Below are 21,124 nucleotides of genomic sequence, written 5' to 3' on the forward strand. Positions count from 1 at the left end.
CAGGGTCCTGGGATCGAGCCCCACATTGGGCTCCGTGAGAGGCCTGCTTCTTCCTCTCCCACTCCCCTTGCTTGTTTTAGCTCTCTCACTGTGTCTCTCTCTGTCAAATAAATAAAATCTTTTAAAAAGTCATAAGAAAAATACATTTATAGTACTGTACTGTTTCACTGAAAAATCCGTGTGTAAGTGGATCTGAGTAGTTCAAACCCATGTTGTTCAAGGGTCAGCTGTGTTAATGTATAGTGTAGAGGTCATTTTTTCTTTTTCTTTTTTCTTTATTTCCTTAGGGATATGTATTGTATGAAGCACCATTTACTGAAAAGATTGTTTCCCCACTGCTCGACAGGATCGCCTTTGCATAAATCAAGTGACATACACGGGTCTGCTTTTGGGCTGGGTTTTTATTCCCCATTGGTTTACTTTATCTACCCTTACACCAAAACCATGCTGTTTTAATTTACATGGCATTATAGCAAGTCTTTATAGTCAATAAGGCAAATCTTTCTACCTTGTTCCTCTTGATTCTTTGCACTTCCATGTAAATTTTTATAGTCACATTGTCAGTTTTACAAAAATTAAATTTATTCATTAACTTGAGATGGAGTTGACATCTTTATGATATTGTCTTCCAATCCATGAATGTAATCCAATCTTTTATTTATTTAGATGAGGAATCTCAAATTCTGTGTTCTCAAGACCGATTTAAATTCTTAAAAAGACCTTTGTTTATTTGGTTATAACAATGTTTCTCATCCTTGGCATAGATGCCATTTTGGGTCAGATAATTTAATTGTTTATGGGAAAAGTTTCCCATTAAATGTTAACATAAATAACATAATTTTGTAAAGAATATACTTTCCAAAACAAAAAAAACCTCTTACTCTTAGTGGTAAGAGTAGCATTTTTGTACATTTTTGCAAATCTCTTTCAATATCTAGCTTAGTAGAAAACAGCTGCATTCTTACACCTGCTTCTACTTTAATCTGTTGGAATATCATGAGTCAAGTAGACTGTGAACAACACCATTGTAGTTTTGAGAGAATGGGAGTGAAAAAGCAAATCAGCAAATCTTTGTGTTGCTATGAAAATAGTTGTGATTTTAAAGATCCCCTAATAGGTCTCAGGGATCCACCAGAGGTCTGCAGATCGCACTTTTGGGAACTGCTGCCCCAGAGATTACAATATATATCTTTGACCTGTAAGAGTCTAATTAAGTTATTTTATATTTTCCAGACAATTAAAACACTTTAATTCCATCAGTTCTTTCCCCTTCACTCAATTTTTATTTTTGGCAATGCTTATATATTTTTAACTCTGTGTATTTTAAGCCCCATAAGACATCATCACTGTTTTATCTCATTTTAGATTTACCCACATAGTTACCTTTTTTATTTTTAATTTTTTTTTAAAGATTTTATGTATTTATTTGACAGACAGAGATCACAAGTAAGCAGAGACACAGGCAGAGAGGAAGAAGCAGGCCCCCTGCCGAGCAGAGAGCCCGATGCGGGGCTCGATCCCAGGACCCTGAGATCATGACCTGAGCCAAAATCAAGAGTTGAATGCTTCATTCACTGAGGCACCTAGGCACCCCATATAGTTACCATTCTTATATCACTTTTTACTCTTTGCTGCTTATCCAGTTCTCCATCTGTGATCACTTCCCCTTTTTTTGAAGAGTATATGCTGCAGAATTGTCCATATTTGAGGTCTCATCATGTTCTGTATTTCACCTTCATTTTTACTGGTTAAAATTCTGGGTAGGCCATGGTTTTCTTCTAAATATGATATTATCCCTTTATGTTCTGGCTTCTGTTCTTTCTTTCTTTTTTTTTTTTTTTTTCTTTTAAGGTTTTATTTATTTGAGAGAGAGTGAGACAGAGACGAATGTGGGCAGTGGGGAGAGAGAGAAGCAGAATCCCTCTTGAGCAGGGAGCCAGCACACTCCCTCCTGGAGCTCTATCCTGGACCCTGGGATCATGACCTTAACTGACAGCAGATGTTTAGCCAACTGAGCCACCCAGGTGCCCTAGCTTCTGTTATTTCTGTTGAGAGACTAGTTGTTAGTCTTGTCAATGCCTTCCAGCCAAAAAGACCAGTGAGAACACTTACAGCTTTTTTTTTTTTTTTTAATAATTTTTACAGTGAGGGATTCTTCATGTATTTATAGGGAACCTTTAGGTGTTTTCTTAAGATGGTATTAGAAAAAACCTATTAAGAATTTGGATTTTGGTTGAGTAATTTTAGAGAGAATCTAAGGCAGCAGAAGTTTGCTGCAAATTGGATGTTGGCAGAACATGGGAACATTTTAATACTGTCATCTTTTGTTTGAGGTGAAATTCATGAAGCATACAATTAAACATACATTTTAAATGTACAGGTCATTGTTACTTGGTATATTCATAATATTATGGAACCATCAGCTCTCTTGTTTCAAAACTGTTTTGACACACTAACAGCTATGTAATTATTTCCTATTTCCTCCTTCCACTATCACCTGATACACTTTACTTTCTGTCTCTTTGGATTTGCCTATTCTGGATGTTAATATGTGACCTTCATGTCTGACTTCTCTCACTTAGCATCATGTTTTCAAGGTTCATCCAAGTTGTAGCATGTACTTTGTTTCTTTTTTTGGCTATTATGAATAATGATGCTGTAAATATTCTTGTACCATTTTCTGTGTGTATATAAGCTTTCATTTGTCCTGTGTATACATGTAGGAGTTGAATAGCCAGGTCAGATGGTAATTTTCTGTTACACGTTTTTAGGAAACACCAAGCTGGTCTTCTGTAGTGGATGCAACATTTTACATTCTCACCAGCAATGGACTAGAATCTCGTTTCTCCATATTCTCATCAACACTTGTTATTTTCATATTTTACTTTTTTTTTTAAATTAAAACTATTCTAATGGGTGTGAAATGGTATTTTATTGTGGTTTTCATTTTCATTTTCTTTTTTTAATTTTTTAGAAAAGATTTTATTTGAGATACAGCACTCCCTTCTTGACTGCAAAGTTTCTGCTGAAAAGTCCACTTATGTGGTTTCCCTTGTATGTAACTATTTTCCTTTCTCTTGCTGTTTTTTAAATTCTCTTGGTCACTTTTTGTCATTTTAATTCCCTTAGTGTGAACCTGCTTGGGTTGATTTTATTGGAGGCCCTCTGTGCCTCCTGGATCTGGATTTCCTTTTCCTTCCCCAGATTTGGGGAAGTTTTTTTTCTTTCTTCAAATATATTTTCAGCCCTCTTTTATCTCTTTCTCCTTCTGGGATCCCTATAATGTGACCGTTATTACACTTGGTGTTACTGAGTTCCCTTAATCTATTATCATTTTTTTTTTAATTTTTAATTTATTATTATTTTTCTCTCCTTTTCAGCTTGATTACATTACATTACTCTGTCCTTCATATTGCTGATCCATTCTTCTGCTTCTTTTAGTCTACTACTTACTCCCTATACTCTGTTTTTAATTTCAGTTTTTGAGTTCTTCATCTCTGATTGGTTTTATGTTTTCTCTCTTTGTTGAGGGTCTCACTGAGGCCCTCCACCCATTTCTCAAGTCCAGTGAATATCTTTATGACAATTACTTCAAATTCTCACATATATTCACATATATATTCTCACATATATCACACATATTACTTATCTCCATTTCATTTAGCTCTCTTGTTGTGATTTTACCCTGTTCCTTCATTTGGAACATAGTCCTCTTTCTCCTCATTTTGGGTAACCTTCTGTCTGTTTCTCTGTATTAGGAAAATCATCTGTTTCTCCTGCTCTTAAATGTAGTGGCATTATGAAGAAGAGGCCCTATAGTACTCTGCAGCGCAATGTCCCCAGTTCACCAGAACCAGCCATTTCAGTGTCTTGTCCTACATGTTGTCTTGTCCAACTTGTGTTGGTTTCGTCTTACTGTTATGGATGAACTACATTTGCCATCAGTCCAGTCATCTGTAATGCTTCTTTGCTGTTTGCAATGGGCGGCATTTGGTCCCTGTGGTGTTAGTGGGCCAGTCTGGGCCTCCTTGGGCTTGAATTGTGTCTTACTAGTTGTTTGCCAGAGCCGTGCTAGCACTGATCTGCAGGATACTTTCTCTTTGTTGCCCCTGAGAAGTTTTGTTGGTGGGCAGGGCCGGCAGTCAGACCAGATGTGTGCCCCTGTCCCACTTCAGGGCCACAGTTGGACTGATGTGTGTGGTTATCTTTCCCTCTCCTTGGGGCATGAATCATTTTCGGAGTTGTGCTTGTCTCTGGCAGCCCTGCTTGCACACTGCTTTGGAAGGACTCCTCTGGACCTGCAGGAGAGCATGGTGACAGGGTACAGAGTACCAGCAAAGTCTCTGCCAGTCTTCTGCAAGAGGGGACTTGTAGCTGCCCAGGATGGAGGGACCAAGTCTGCAGAAGAGAGTTGGGGGTGGGAACCCTGTTAGAAAGCTAGATAGAGAGTGTTTGTGCTGCATTAGTTCCCACAGGTATCCCTGTATCTAGGCTGGAACGCACGGGAGGGAAGTGGCACTTGCTAGCTCTTTTGTTATTGGAAAAGTCTTCCAAAGATCCTGCACCCTCCAGCACATGCTCTGAGATTAGTAAACCAATCTCCCTCCTGTATATACCCCTGGCGTTTTTCAGACTGTTGATTCTATGTTGTAGCTCATCAGGCCTGTTTGTAGTGCTGTCTCTTGAAGGGCAGGGACTCCCGTTTCTTCTCACCTTGCCTGATGATTTTTAAAGTTACAGTGCCCTGGTTTTCAAAGCCAATTGTTAATGGGGATTCATCTTTGCCTGATATGGAGTCTGTCCATCTCCCTTCTTTGTGCCTGCCGCATCCCTCCCTCCTGGATAGTCCCATTGGTCAGTTTGGCTCCCTACCACGTCTCTACCCTTCCTACCCTCTTCTCTACATTTAACTGTGGACAGTATGCTCTGCTGGTCTTCATGTCATTTTCTGGGTTATTTATACTGATGTGGGTATTATCGGGTTGTATCCGTGGGATCAGGGGAGCTTAGGGTCCTCCTTTGTCATCTTCCACATTAGTTCTAAGCTGAGCCTTTGTCCATTTTTAAAATTGGGTTGTCTTTTTTTTTTTGTTTAATTGTTAATATATTCTGGATATTAAACTCTTATCAAATATATCTCAGTAATGCTCTTTGATGAAGAAACATTTTTATTTTGATGAGTCCAAATTGCCTATTTCTTCTTTTGTTCATCATGCTTTTGGTATCAAATCTAAGAATTTATTGCCAAATATAACATCATAAAGATTCATCCCTACGCCTTCTTCAAAGAGCTTTACTGTTTCAGCTACTATAAATATATAGTGGATACCCACGCGCGCGCACACACACACATACACACACAGTGTTGATCCATTTTGATTTCTTTTCTGTATGTGATATGAGGCAGGAGTCCATCTTCATTATTTTGTATGTGATTGTCCATTTGTTTTAGCACCATTTGTTGAAAAGACTGTTCTTTCCCCCGTTAAATGGTCTTGGCACCTTTGTTAAAAATCATTTTGCCACAGGTGTTTGGGTTTGTTTCTGGATTCTCAGATCTTTTCCAATGGTCTCTAGGTCTACTGTTACGCTAGTACAACACCTGATTACTATAGCTTTCTAATAAGTTTTTAAGTCAGAGTGAATATTCCTACTTCATTTCTTTTTAATATTGCTTTTGCTTTTCAGAGCCCTTTGTAGTTCCACATGAATTTGAGTATCAGCTTATCCATTTCCACAAACAAAGGGCCTTAGAATTTTCATTGGAATTACAGTAAATCTATAGATCACTTTGGGAAGTTTTATCATCTTTACAATATTTCATCTTCAAAACCATGATCATAGATGTCTTTCCATTTATTTATACCTTCTTTAATTTCTTTCATCACTGCTTTGTTGTTTTAGGTGTATAAACCTTTTTTTAGGTGTTTGGTATATAAGCCTTTTATCTCCTTGTTTACTTTTATTCTTTATTTTGGATGCTTTTGTAGATGGAATTGTTTTCTTAATTTTCTTTTGGATCACTCATTGCTGGTATAGAGAAACAACTGATTTTTGTGTTTTGATCTTACACCTGCAGTTTTGCTGAATTTGTATATTATCTCTATATAGAATTTGTGTGTGTGTGTGTGTAGTCTGTAGTATTTTCAAAATACATAAAATCATATCTTCTGCAAATAGAGATAATTCTGTTCCTTTACGATTCGGATCCTTTTTATTTCTTTTTCTTGTATGCTTGCTGTGGCTAGAACTTCCTGTGCAGTGTTGAATAGCAGTGATGAAAAGCAGGCAGTCTTGTTACTAATCTTAGAGTGAAAGCTTGGTTTTAACCATTGATAAGGATGTTAGCTCTGGGTTTTTCATGGATGCTTATTTAGGGAAATTCCTTTCTTTTTCCTAGTTTGCTCACTCAGTGTTTTTGTATGAAACAGTGTTGGATTTTATCAAGTATTCTTTCTGTGTCTCCGGAAACGATCGTGTATTTTTTTTTCCTTTGTTCTATGATGTATTACCTGGATTGCTTTTCCTGTTTTGAACCATCTTTGCATTCCTGGAATAAGTCCCACTTGGTTATAGTATGTAATCTTTTAATGTGCTGTTGGATTCAGTTTGGTAGTATTTGTTGAGATTTTTACATTTGTATTCATAAGGGCTGTAGTTTTCTTTCAGTATCTTTATCTGGCCATGGATTTAGGGTAATGCTGGCTTAATAAAATGCGTTAAGAAGTGTTTCCTCTTCTATTTTTGGAAGTTTGTGAAGGATTGATGTTAATTCTCTAAATGGTAGAATTTATTAGTGAAACAATCTGACCCTGTACTCTAACTTTAGGGGAGATTTTGGATTACTGTTTCAGTCTCTTTACCTTATAGATCTGTTCAGATTTTCTATTTATTCTTAAGTCAGATTTGTGTTTCTAGGAATTTGTCCTTTTCATGTAACTTATCTAATTGTTGGTGTCTTGTTGTTCGTGGTATTCTGTTATATCCTTTTAATTTCTCTAAAGTCTGTGGTAGTCCCTTTGTTTCCAATTTTAATTATTCGCATCTTCTTCTTTTTTTTCTTAATTTCTCTGTCAGTTTTGTTGACCTTTTAAAAGAACCAACTTTTGATTTGTTTTACTCTATTCTTATATTTTATCTGTCCCCTAATATTTTTTAATTCCTTCCTTCTGCTGGTTTGGGGTTTAGTTTATTCTTTTTCTTGTTCCTCAAGGTGTAAAATTAGGTTATTGTCTTGATATCTCTTTTTTTTAAAATTTTTTAAAGGTTTTATTTATTTATTTGACAGACAGATCACAAGTAGGCCGAGAGGCAGGCAGAGAGAGAGAAGGGAAGAAGCAGGCTCCCTGCTGAGCAGAGAGCTGGATGTGGGGGTCAATCTCAGGACCCTGAGATCATGACCTGAGCTGAAAGCAGAGGCTTTAACCCACTGAGCCACCCAGGCACTCCTCTTTTGTTTTCTTAGAGAGAGAGTGCACTAGCATGGGGTGAGGGACAGAGGGAGAGAGAGAATCTTAAACAGGCTCCATGCTGTGTGTGGAGCCCAGAACAGGTCTTGATCTCAAAACCCTGAGATCATAACCTGAGCTGAAATCAAGAGTCAGATGCTTAACCAACTGAGCCACCCAGGCACCCCTTGTTATCTTCCTTAATGTAGGCATTTATAGCTATAAATTTACTTCTAGAGTACTGCTTTTGCTACATTCCATGTCTTGGTATATTCTGTTTTGTTTTCATTCATCTTAGGTTTACCATCTTAATAAATTAATTTTAACTAATTAGTAGGAAGGTATACTGAAACTGGTATCCCAGCTTATAACTGATAAAGAAGATTGCAGTCAGCTCAGTGAAAGGCATATTCAGTACTTTGTGTTATGCAGTGACCTTCTCTGAAGTGATAATTCTGTGAGATATTTTATGTTCAACATGAGAACAATATGATTTAGCTAAAGGCATCAGATTAAGTGCTTGGACTTCAGGAGCTAGCTGCTTTTTTTCTCCCCTTGGGGAAATTATTATCTCTTTATATCTATTCCTTTTTCTGCTGCAACTTTTGAGATTTTCTTATTGTTTTGCGTTATCATCACTTTTACTGTGATGTTTCTAGGTATATTTTTCTTTTTTATATATTCATCTTAAGAGTTCCTGGTGCTTCCATAAACCATGGCTCCTTGTCTTTTGTCAAGTTTTAGAAAATTCTTGACCATTATCTTTTCAAGGATTGTGTCTGTCCTATTTTCTCTTTCCTTAACTTCTGGGATTCCCATTAAATATATGCTGGATCTTTTTATTGTATCATCCTTTGGCTCTGTTCCTTTCTTGGTTTTCTATCTTCTTGTGTTTCCTTCATTCTTACTTTATTCTGACCTTTTTCTAGCTCACTAACTCTTTTTGTTTGCTTTGTTTTAGTAGATACTCTTTTCCCCCAGTTTTATTGAGATGTAGTTGACTTGTTAATTAACTCTTTAATTGTACCTGATTTTTATTTTCATTGCATGGTGGCCAGAGAATATAGTCTACAAGATTTCTGTCTCTATTGGGAATTTCTCCGTGATTATTACAATATATAGTCAGCTTTTATAAATGTTCTACTTAGGTTTTGAAGTAAGAAAACGTATTTATGTTTAAAATAAGAATGTTGGTTTCTTGTTGTATAGTGCTATCTATATATTTGATCATAGTTTTTACACTTTTTTCCTTATTATTTCCTAATAGAATTTTGAAAAACTGGTGTCTTTAAGTTGGCATTTGGATTTTTTGTCATGAGTGAAAATAATTATCAGTGTTTATGTATCATGTAGGTGCTATAAATCTAATTTCTTCAGTCTTTGCACTGTAGATTTAATTCATTCAGCCAGTCTTCCGAGCTACATCAAAGTAACCCTTTGTCAGTAAAAATGTGGCTTTACTTTTTAAATTCAGGTATCATACTTTCTGTTGACAGCCTTTTCATTTCTGAATTTTAATTCTAAAACTGGGAAATGGATTGTGGGGGGTATGAAAAAAGAGAAAGTGGGTATGGTGGGATAGAAGGCAAAGGGGAAGGGACAAGGCACTGGACGTTTGCCTTGAGTTTTCCAGTGAATTAAGACTATATAGCCTTTCCATATTGTTTGCTTTGCTGCCGTGGCAAGGAAATATCTATTTCCCAAACCTGCTTTTACTTAGTACCCAGAGGTTTTTACATAGAGCATTATCAAAGCAATGCACAATACCAAGGTTCTGAATGGTGGCATTCTTCTAGACCTTTGAGAGATTCCATTAACAAATAGAAAGATCTATGTCCTTAGTTCTGTAGGAAGAATACACAGACAATAACCATAATAAATATTATACAGTATATTAGAAAGTGATATGCGTTTTGAGGTTAAAAAAAGGGGGGGGTTTAAGCCAGTGTAGGTTTATTTGAGATTGCCCACAGACAAGAGAAGGTAAGGGAGTTTGGGTTATAATTTTAATAAAACGGTCCAGGTAGGCATTATTCAAAAGAAAATGTTTGATCAAAGGCTTGAATTAAATGAGGGAATTTGCCATGAGTATCTGGGAGCAAGAGCATTCTAGCTGGAGAATAATCAATAATACTAAGACCTTAATATGGGAGAGAATGTGTTCAAGGACTAGTAAGAAAGCCACTGTGACTTGAACTGGGTAAGTGAGTTGAGGGGAGGAGTAAAGTGAGATCAAAATATTGCTAGATAAGTTCTTCGTAGGGCATTACAGGTTATTATAAAGATGTTGGGTTTTTTTCTCTAAGAGGATAAGATCAAGAGCTGTTGAAGGATTTTTGAGGAACATTACCTATCTTAGGTTTTAAAACGATTCCTGTGGTTGTGGTATTAAGAATAAACAGTACGTTTGTAAAGGTAAATGCACTAAGACCAATTTAAGAAGCTATTGAAATAGTACAGGGGAGAGATAATAGTGGATCTGGATGTAGCAGTAGTGAGAAGTGATTGGATTCTGGATATAATTTAAAGATGGTGGCAATAAGATTTCTTGATAGTTTTGGTATGAATTGTGAATAAATGAATGAAGAAGATTGCTCCAAGGTTATAACTAACAGATACAGGGAAGGTTGCAGATTCTTTGGGAACCTTTTTCAAGTGCTAGAAGGGTGATCTTGAAGGAGGAGTTAGATAAAACTGGAATATTGTGTTTGATCTGTTGACTTTTGGGGAGAAATTTTAAAGCCTCCCTCTGTGACTGTCAGTTTTGCTTAACACTTGTAGATGTTTATTATTTATGTATTATTATGTATTATGTATTATTATATAGCCATTTTGTTGTGTGCAGAGGAGCTCATGAATACTATATCTTCTTGGTGAATTGTATCTTATTATATATAATATTCATCTTTAGCAACTGTAGTGCTTTTTGTTTTAAGTTCTATTACATTGTTCTGATAGTAAATGGTTATTATTAACGTTTGCTTAATCTTTTTATCATCTATTATCCTCAGCATTTCCTTTTCCTTTATAAACAGCATATAGCATATATCAAAATAAAATAAGTATGAATGCTTTTTTCTTAATTTATAAACTTTTAATATTTATTGAGAAGACTGTGTTTGGACTTAATCTGCTTTTTCTTTTCTCTTTGATGTCTTCTGTTGTTACTTTTTATTTTAATTTAATCAATCAAATTTTCTTTACTTTTTAATTCTACAGATTTGAGATTTATATATCTTATTTCACTATCATATTTGGGCACCCTTAGCATTTTAATACATTTTTAAAAAGATTTTCTTTGAATCAGTGTCCACTAGTCTAACCTTCCATGGTGAAATCTTTTGGGCTTCTTAGTTTCTGTATTATTATATACAATATAACTCTCTTTTCATAGTAATCCTTTTGAACAATTATTAATAGTTACTACATTTAGTTGCCTTTTTAAGTGGTTTAATTGCTTACTAATGTTTATTGGCTTTTTTAAAAGATTTTATTTATTTGACAGAGAGAGAAAGCACAAGCAGGGGGAGAAGCAGGCTCTTTATAGAGCTGGGAACTTGTGGGGTTTGATCCCAGGACCCTGGGGTCATGACCTGAGCCCAAGGCAGATGCTTAACTAACTGAGCCACCCAGGCACCCCTGTTTATTGATTCTTGTGTCTTTCTTTTTATGTATTCTTGTTTCTGTGCTGGATAATTACTCTATGAGTGGATGATAAACTTTTGGAATCCTTGCTTGTCCAAAATGTCTATATTCTGTTGTTATGCTTGAGTGGTACTTTAGCTAGTTATTGAATTCTGGGTTGAAAAGTATTTTCACATCTTTCACCATGATGCTGGCAAAAAATTTTAAGACTGTGGGAAAAACAGGCATTCTTACACATTGGAGGTAGATTGACATATTGATAGAAATTTGGGGAATGATTTGGAAATGTATAATAAACAAAAATACACATGGGACTTTGAAAAATCTATATCACTGAAATAAAAACACTACTATAAGGCTATCTATGAAGGGTTATTTATGGTAGCATGTGTATTATATAATCCCACTTCTATAAAGAAAATCAGAAAACAAACATGTCATATGTTTGTATGAATAAGAAAAAGGAATAGAAGGATACACTAGACTATTACCACATTGGTAACTGAAGTAGGAGAGAGTGGAAAACATAGATGAGATAATTTATTCAGACAGATTTTATTTATTTATTTACTTACTTATGTTTAAATGTTGGTTATTTATTTATAAGACTGTACTCCTTTGACAGAGAGATACACAGTGGGAGAGGGAAAAACAGGCTTCCCAGAGCAGGGAGCCCAATGTGAGATTCAATACCTAAAATCTGATGACACTGCTAATGAAGAATTATGTGTTATTGTTTTTTAGGTAGTCTAGTTTCTGTTTTTATCTTGTTTTCTGGAAGTGAGTAGAATTCTACCTTTTATTCTTAAAGTTCTGAAATTTTCCCAGGACTTGTCAAGAAGTGTATTTTTTTTCCTTCATCCACTGAGCACTGTTTGGGCCCTGTTAATCTAAAGACTTCTGTATTTTTTGAGCTCTGAAATATTTTCTATTGTGTCCTCTTCTTTAGTCCCCTGGGCTTTGTTTTATTTTGCTTTTTCCTATAATTCCTACTTGGTATAATCTGGGAATCTGAATTTCATGGGTTTTTTTTACTCCCTTTTTTAAGAAGTTTTTAAAGAATACCCCATTTCATCAGCCATATTCACTCTGCTTTTCAGCCACCCACTGAGAGTTCTTTTGTTGTTATTGTTGTTGCTGTGTAGTCATTTTTTATTTCAAAGTTCTTTGGCACCCTCTTGCTCAGAGCATATTATACTTCTTAAAACACAATAGTTTATAGAATTTGAGGATCTTAAGTATATTTACTTTTTGTTCTTCTAGTGATTAACCTTGTAATTCTGATGAACTCTTAAGTTTATACATTATTTCATACACTTAACATAATAATTTTAGCCATTTTCAAGACACACCTCTCCCTCACATTCAGCCTTTTGGAAAAACTTGTGAGATGGTAGGTGAGTGGTGAACTTAGAGACCCTGTGCTATTACACTTGAATATTATGTGCTCTGTATAAAACTCTATACTCAAAATAATTTTAACCCCAAACTCTGATGTTATTGTACCCTTGACATAATACTTAACTCTTGACAGTGAAAAATCTGTTGGTTTTCTGATTCGTATTTTTTGGTATAAAATCTGTTTTTAATTTTTTTAGATTGTATTTATTTATTTGACAGAGAGAGAGGTCACAAGTAGCAGAGTGGCAGACAGAAAGAGAGGGAGAAGCAGACTCCCCACTGAGCAGAGAGCCCAATGTGGGGCTCAATCTCAGGACCCTGAGTTCGTGACCAGAGCTGAAGACAGAAGGTTAACCCACTGAGCAACCCAGGTGCCCCTGTTTTTGTTTGTTTTATTTGGGATCGCCCTCTCCATCCTTTCCAGCAGTCCTCATCTGTGACTCTTCTAGTTTATGGTTTTAACCACCTTGGTATGTCTCTCTGTTCTAGTTCATCTGCTTTCATTTTGTTGACATTTTATGAGAGACAAAAATTAAAGTCATGTCCTAATGGACCCTAAGGAATCAAACTCTTAAATCTTGAGTGGCCACTTCATGTCCTTTTTCCTTGGAGCACTGGTCAAGCACTGTAATTCCCCTCTTTATTGCTTATTGAATTACTGAAGCCCTGCTTTATCCCCACAAGAGTGTTATTCTTACAGCCCCAGCAAGTCCTAAGATGTGTTTCTTCTGATGGTTTAGCTTCTGCCCATTTATCTTAGCAGTGGTTTTAAGGTACCAGGTATCTCTTCCCAGAATAAATTTCTGCTTGTAAGGGCCTCCTTCATCAGTAGGAGTAATGTACAAATTTACTGTCATCATTCCATAAATGAAACAAGTTTATGGTAGGGTTATAGGGAATTAACCTCCCTATATTAGTGAGTAATTACTAAATATCAGGCCTGTTGCTGCATGTTTTATATTGTCTTATTTAATCCTCACAGTCCTCTTAGTAGGTTTCATATGTACTTTATTGATGAAACAACTGAACTTTAAGAAACATGGAAGTAACTTTGCCGCAAGGTGGAAGTTGTGGAGCCATTTTTCAAACTCCGGCATGTCTGACACCAAAGAGTGATTCTCCTGGCTCAGTACACTATAAAATTTAGTTAACACTCTCATTTTTCTGAGGCTTTTCTTATCCATGGTATTTTGTAGAACCTTCTATTTCCTCTGAACCAGAAAAAGTATAATCCATATTACTCTCTGGGGACATAATTTATTGCCTTTTACTGATAAGTAGTTTTTTATACTATGTGTATTATACTATACACTATACATAAGTGTCCTATATATAGTCTTCCTTAATTAGATAGATAGCAATACAGTAAGAAAAAAAATTGACAGCAATAACATTTGATTAATCTTAATAATTAAAATTTTCCCTGAAATAATCTCAATTTTTTTTTTTTTTTTTTTTTTTTTTGACAGAGAGCAATCACAAGTAGGCAGGCGGCGGGGGGTGGGAAGCGGGCTCCCTGCTGAGCAGAGAGCCTGATGTGGGGCTCAATCCCAGGACCCTGAGACCATGATCTGAGCCAAAGACAGAGGCTTAACCCATTGAGCCACCCAGGCACCCCTAATCTCAATTATGCTTTAGTCACCTTTTATAAAACAATAATATACTATTCATAACATTTTGGCATTATGAATATTGAATAAATTGGAAATCATGGGTTCTGTAAGATTCTTCTGGTTCAACAACTGCTACTTTTGACCTGCCATCTTTCTCTCTTCATAGGAGTAAAGTAAAAGGAAATTCTTTTTTTTTTTTTTTTTAAAGATTTTATTTATTTATTTGACAGAGAGAGATCACAAGTAGGCAGAGAGGCAGGCAGAGAGAGAGAGAGGAGGAAGCAGACTCCCTGCTGAGCAGAGAGCCCGATGCGGGACCCGATCCCAGGACCCTGAGATCATGACCTGAGCCGAAGGCAGCGGCTTAACCCACCCACTGAGCCACCCAGGTGCCCCAAAGGAAATTCTTTTAAAATCACACTTGTTTGAATAGAGCCATTTACGTTTGATTATTAGTAATAAGTAATTGCATTTTCTATATATTAGATAATATTTTCTTTAACATTTTGGAGAAATTTTGTTATTATTTATATTCACAATAAATAAATGTCTTTGGTTTTATACATGAAACTCCAGAATTGAACATGTAGTAAGGAAAACTTGTTAAATCAGAAAAATGTCATGGCCAGTTTGTGATTTGCCATCACCAAAATATGTTCTTTTTGTTTTTTTAAGACATTGGTGCAAGAGAGGTACATTTTTCTGCATATTTTGTTTTAAGGAAAGCAGATTTCTTGTATTTGAATTTTTACCATCCTAAGTGAAGATTATTGTAGAATATTGATTACTTTGGAATATTTTTCTTAGAAGATAATTGTATTTGGGGGGCTGATTTTAGAGAAAGAAGAAAAGGTAAGTTGAGTAAATGGTATCAGTAAGAGTTCAGATTTAATGAAAATACTTTATAGAAAGTAAAACTTCTGGTAGTGTTTCATTTTTCTAGTTCTTAGAGTGTCAGACTTTCCCATCTATATATAAGTTTGAATTTACCTACTGGAGTTTAAATGTACATAATACAGGTAAAAGGCTAAATAGTCATTACAGATTATTACAGAATTGCAGAAGTTTTCTTTTTACAATCTTAGTCCCTTTCAATAAAATTAAATTATAATTCAGTTACAGAATTTATTCTCTCGACCTCATAATGTTCAAGTTTACTTCTCTGACCATAAATAGCTTTGTACTTTATAAATATGACTAATATGTGATTACTATATGAATCAATGGAACTTTAGTAATAAGAGTTTAACTGTAAAATCTACAAAAGTTTTTCAAAAATGTACAAACAGTTGAATATGTGAGGTTTTGAATTTGAAAGAGCAAAATTATTGAGTATTAGGAGACATCTGTTATGTTTCAGGCAGTCTTTTGATGCCAGATTATCTCTTCTACTTTTGTGGGCAATTTCTTCAAAGCCCAATTGTTTGAGTTTGCAGTAAGTCACTAACTTTGATGTGCATATTCTAATGGACCATTGTCCTGTGAAATCATACAAGGTTGGGGCAGAAGTTTCATCTGCAACACTTTGAACATTATTATTTTTAAGTTCTTGAGCAAATTCCTAGTCTTTCCTGAAAACCATTGGCAAACAGACATCTAACATTGATGCTGATTTTGTTCTTAAGAACTTCTTTTGTCATATTTCCTTATCTCTTGCCAATTATTGTCAGATGTGTAGGCACAGTAATTTCTCAATGATGAAATCTCTTTGTCCTTCACAATTATTTCAGCTTTCAAGCAGTTCATTCCATATGCATATATAATATTTATATCACCACTTTAGGTGTTACTATTATCTCTATTTTCACTTTAATTATGTTTGGTCTTCCAAGGACTTTTAACACTTACACTTCTTTTGCATTTATTGGACACAATGGGTTTATGTTTATAAAATATCTCAAAACTCTAAGCAAAAAGAGCAAACTGATCAAATGACACTAGAAGACCCAAGGTAAAATAAGAATCGTAGTTAATAATCTGTTGGTGGAGGGTAGCATTGACACTACCTTTGGAGTGACACATTTATGATTTATGTTAATTATATAATTCTTTTCAAATATTTGCTGTGTTTGAAAAATATATAAAGAGGTTATCGCTCATTTTATTTTTTAAAAAATTGCATGAATTGTTATTGTTGAAGTAGTGCATATGTACATTATTTACCCTAACAAAGCTCTGATTATCACTTAACATTTTTCTCCAAGTTTTTTTATTTATTTGAGAGAGAGAGAGGGAGAGAGCATAAGCAGGAGTGAGGGGGAGCACAGAGGGAGAAGCAGACCCCCTGCTGAGTTGGGGAGCCTACATGAGGCTTGATTCCAGGACCCTGAGATCGTGACCTGAACTGAAGTTGGGTGCTTAACTGACTGAGCCATCCAGGTGTCCCAGTGATCAGTTATCTTGTTCTGACTGTATGAAAGCATAAACAATGCAATAAGCTCTCATTCCATGCTGAATATGATATAGCATTCTCCTTTGGTTGCAACTGTAATTTATTGCCTTACCTCTTAAAAATACAAAGCTCTTCATTTAGTGACTATCCATTTGTTTTTTTGAATACTCTTACTTCACATTATTGTATAATTTTGTCAGGTTGCTAAAGTTAGGCCTTTGCAGTTCCCCACCACCTTTTGTCCTTCTTGTAGTTACCTGCTTCTTGAGGTGTCAGATTATGTTAAGTATTTAGTATACTTAGCAGTAAGGATAACTTTGTGTTAATTAGGTGTTTATGATTTAGTACCTTACTATTTTTAACATTTTCCTACTAAATAATGAAGATAATTCATGGCATTAGGAATGAAACTACTCAACAAGTTCATTGTAATTTGATGGTAGGTGGTAAAATTACATAAAGATCATTGGTTTGTAATGGTAGTATTGCATGCTGCCTGGGAAGAAAGCATTATGTGTACCCAATGTATTCTTGCTTTATTTTTCCTGTTCATTATTTATGTATTTTCTATTTATTTGAGCTCATTGACTTTTTTTTTTTATATTACCAATAGGAAAAACCCCTTTATGTAGTTTTCATGATTGCAGATAGTTCTGTGGCCTCGATCTGTTAGTCGTTTAGCACCATATCATTGTTCAAGAATCAGCTTATCAACATATTATAATTTAACTAAGGGATTATTTCAAGTAATTATGAATTTAGAGGATCTTTTTAAAGTCCTATAGTATAATTTTCACTTCATTTTTAGCTCATTATTTCAAGTAATGTTATGTGTTAATAATGTAATAACCAAAAATTTAACATATATAGTACATATCAGAGAGGATGTTAGAAATCATCTTATCCAATCGCCAGTGCCATATTACCTTCTACAGTGTTCCTGGCAGTAATCTAAACTGCTGAGCCATTCACTTCACTATTGTGTAAGACAACCCTTTGTAATAGGTTAACTGTTTCCTGTTTTTAGTTTATTTAATCTTGAGATGAAATCCATCTTTGTGATTCAGACACATCGATCATATCTTTTATATGCCACACCTTTGAACATTTGAAGATTGTTAATTGTATTGGCTAATTGCTAGGCTAAGCATACCAAGTTTTCTCTTTATTTCATCATGTGGCATGCTGGATACTCTTATGAATTTCTGTATTTTTTTAGTATTTTCTCTCAATGATATCCGGAGTAGGATACTGCCTAGATGATATGGTTAAATAGTATACTCTGTCTTCACTTGAATTATATACTAGGTGAGGCTTGCATTTATATATTTGTACACTGTGTACATATATATAGACTTAAATATCACAGTAATTATACATATAGTATTTCAGTTAATTAAGATTTGTTTTGCAATTAGAATGACAGTTGTGAATGTTTTTCTCTTCTTGACCCAATCTTATATATGACTAACTGAAGTTGTCATGTGTTCTCAAGGATAATTTAAATGAACATGGGGTTTGTGAAAATCTGACAGATCTTAACTGTAACTCAGCTAGTAGGCAACATTATAATTTATTTATAGGTTTGTAATATAGCTATTAATGAGCTAATGTGGAATGAGGGCAAATTGTATTATATTTTTGTGTGAAATTATACTACATGACAAAGGTTGATATTATGTAATAAGTGCCCACAAAATATTAACCTACTAGCAATAAATACAATTAATAATGTACATAAAAGAATGAAATTAAGTTAATTTTCTATAAAAAATTATTCATGAACAGAAAGTGGACAGCATAGATTTGATGACAGGAAGGTTGTATCTAATCTGAATTACTGAGTGACCTAGGAAGCTTGCTCAGAGGGATTACAGAATAATTATGTTAATATGCAATTATCACCTCATTTCTTCTATAGTAACCTCAAGATGTAGTGTAGTGAGGGTGTTATAGCAAGTGCTGATAGTTTGCAAAAATACTGATGTTTGAAATTTCTAAGACAATAAGTCTAGCTTGAGGCATAAAAGTGATGATCTGTCATCTTGAAGACAGATCTGACCTTTGTACTCTTTTTTTTTTTTTTAATGCTCATAGTATATAACTACAGGCAGTTATAGCTGTAGAACTCATTATGATTTTCAAGAAACTGAAATATGTTTTATGTAGATTTAAAGTTCCATTTACAGCTTTTTATAAAGTGTGTGAATTTTTTAAGGAATATTTTAAAATTCATTTAAAAGAAAAATTCTATGATTACATGGAGGAGGATAAAGTAAAAGTATCTAAGCATTTTATTAAAATAACCTAATTGATATAGCAGAGTCACTGAAATTTAAGGAGTCGAAGCAATATAACATTGGTTTGATTATTTTAATTTATTAGTTTCCCTTTTTTGAACTTAATAATGTCTACCCTCACATATGTCCCCCACTTAGTTCTGTTAACATAAACTGGTGTTGATGGCTCTGTTACATATGTTTAACTACATAAAGATTGTTGGAAAAAGTATTTGTAAGTCTGAAATTAACTTGTAGGTTAAATGCTTTCTTGCTTATGTGCTACATAACCATCCATGAATGTAGGGAAATAATTTTTGATGTCAAAGTTCTAGATCCATTATTCACTGCAAAGTATTTTGATGGTTCAGTGTTCTGCATTATATCTCAATGCAACAGCTATAAGTTTTGAATACGCTTAAGAAAAAACGTGTTTTTAACATTTTTTAGTTAAGATATATTCTGAAAATTAAACTAGGAAAAAATTTTTATTGTTGCTAAGATACTAGCTAGGAGCCATTTCTTATAGCATACTTTTTAACTGATGGGATACATTTTTAATATTAATGTGCTAATAAATATTCTGAAAAGAATATTTTTGAGTAGAGGTAATCATTAATTTGGGGACAGATAAGGTACATTTCTTTAGGTGTGAAGGAGAACTTTGTTAAAGACTTCATTTTATATTTTAACAATATTTAATTTGATCTTTTGTTTTTCCATCTGCTAGATGTATTTTATAGACAGAAGATGTCATATACATATATTCTTACTATGTTTCTGAGCAAACCAGTTTGGTATCTTTAGAATGTGAACTTTTGGATGGCTCCTATAAAGCCATTCTGGTAATGAGAATGCAGTCTCCAAGCAGACATGATATTCTCATAGTTTGTCACCCTGCTGTTCAGGGGGTACCAATGAAGTTGCTTTAAATGGGAAGCGTCTGTTCCATCTCTGAACCTCTAACACCAGAACAGATGGGTGGAACATGGAACATAGAAGGTTTTACCTCTGAGGTGGTAACAGTGAAGCCACTCATTAACACTGAATTTACCACTTCGTTAGCAGCATTGCTTCCTGTTGAGAAATACTAATATAGGCTTTCAAATTGACTGAGCATATATTTGTCTACCTCTGTGATGATAATAAATAGGAATACAAAGTAAGTGTCTTGCCGGCTAGTTTTTAAAAAATTCTGTTGTCCACTTCAGATTTGTGAGATCATTCCTATTTGAACATTTTACTTTTTCTATGTAATTTCATGAGAAATGTCAGGAATGGGTAATAGTTATAGCATTAAGGTTTGCTTTTCTTTTCATTGACATTTGCACACTCTTCCCTAACACATGTTTATGTGCTGCCCATTTTTAACTTCTGTGTATGTGATGTAGAGACTCCTGCTGGGTGCTGCATTAGCACCATTTTGGGGTGATATCATTGAATATGATCTTATTGGACGTCTATTTTTATTACTATGGAAGTTTGCCAATCTCAAAACAGAATTCTGAGGCCTAGGAGGGGCAGAAAAATTGTTGGTGTAAATAATAATGCCAAAGACAGATATTTGTTGTATTTGTTTGTAATAGTTGTTGTATTGAAGAACACATCTTGTGGAAAGAGTAAGCTCATACTTAGAAGAGCTTATTCTAAATTGTGAAATAAGAAAGTAATTATAAATAATTCTTTTATTCTTTAACTAGACTTAATGTTTTACAGAGCATGTATTTAGTACCATGAAAGATACTAGAAATAATGAACTGTATTGAAAATATTTTAATTTCTAAATATCAATTAAGTTCCTCCTGTCTTAAAATAGTGTTATTTATTATACAAATTAAAAATGCTGTGAGGGGAAAAATGGGAGTCTATTCTTTATCAGAGAGCAGGAACCTCGTCTGTCTTGTTTACTGTTGGTATTCCCAATAATAAAGCAGTGCCTGGCATGTGGTAAGGGCTCAGTAAATACTTGGAGAATGAATAAACTGTACTTGCCACCTGTACAAAAGGAAAAGATGTACAGAGTTTTAGCCAGCACTTCAGATAGTTCATACCTAGGGTTGCCAAACAGCAGGTTCTTTAAATTGTACTTGAGGATTATTGAACATTTTGAAGGCTTTGCTGTCATTGCTGGGTCAAGAAGTCAGAACTATGATGGAATTTGCGTTATTTGAATGGGGTGTCTACATTCATTCATTGGAAGAAAACTGTTTTTCCTCTTGCATACTTTGGCTTTGATTTTGCAGTTGTCTTTTTTATTCATTCAACATGGTAGTACTTTATTTACCAAATACTGCCTAAGCACCTGTGCCGAGCACTGCGCTACATTTTAGAGATATGAGAGTGACT

At 34.6% G+C, this 21,124-nt stretch overlaps 1 protein-coding gene across 13 annotated transcripts in view; it reads left to right on the top strand.

The window, feature by feature from the left end:
* Positions 1–21,124, top strand: part of ZNF644 (zinc finger protein 644) — a 101,162-nt gene that overhangs the window by 56,425 nt on the left and 23,613 nt on the right. The window lies entirely within an intron of this gene.

This window comes from Mustela erminea, chromosome 10 (genome assembly GCF_009829155.1).
Source record: "Mustela erminea isolate mMusErm1 chromosome 10, mMusErm1.Pri, whole genome shotgun sequence".
Taxonomy (NCBI): domain Eukaryota; kingdom Metazoa; phylum Chordata; class Mammalia; order Carnivora; family Mustelidae; genus Mustela; species Mustela erminea.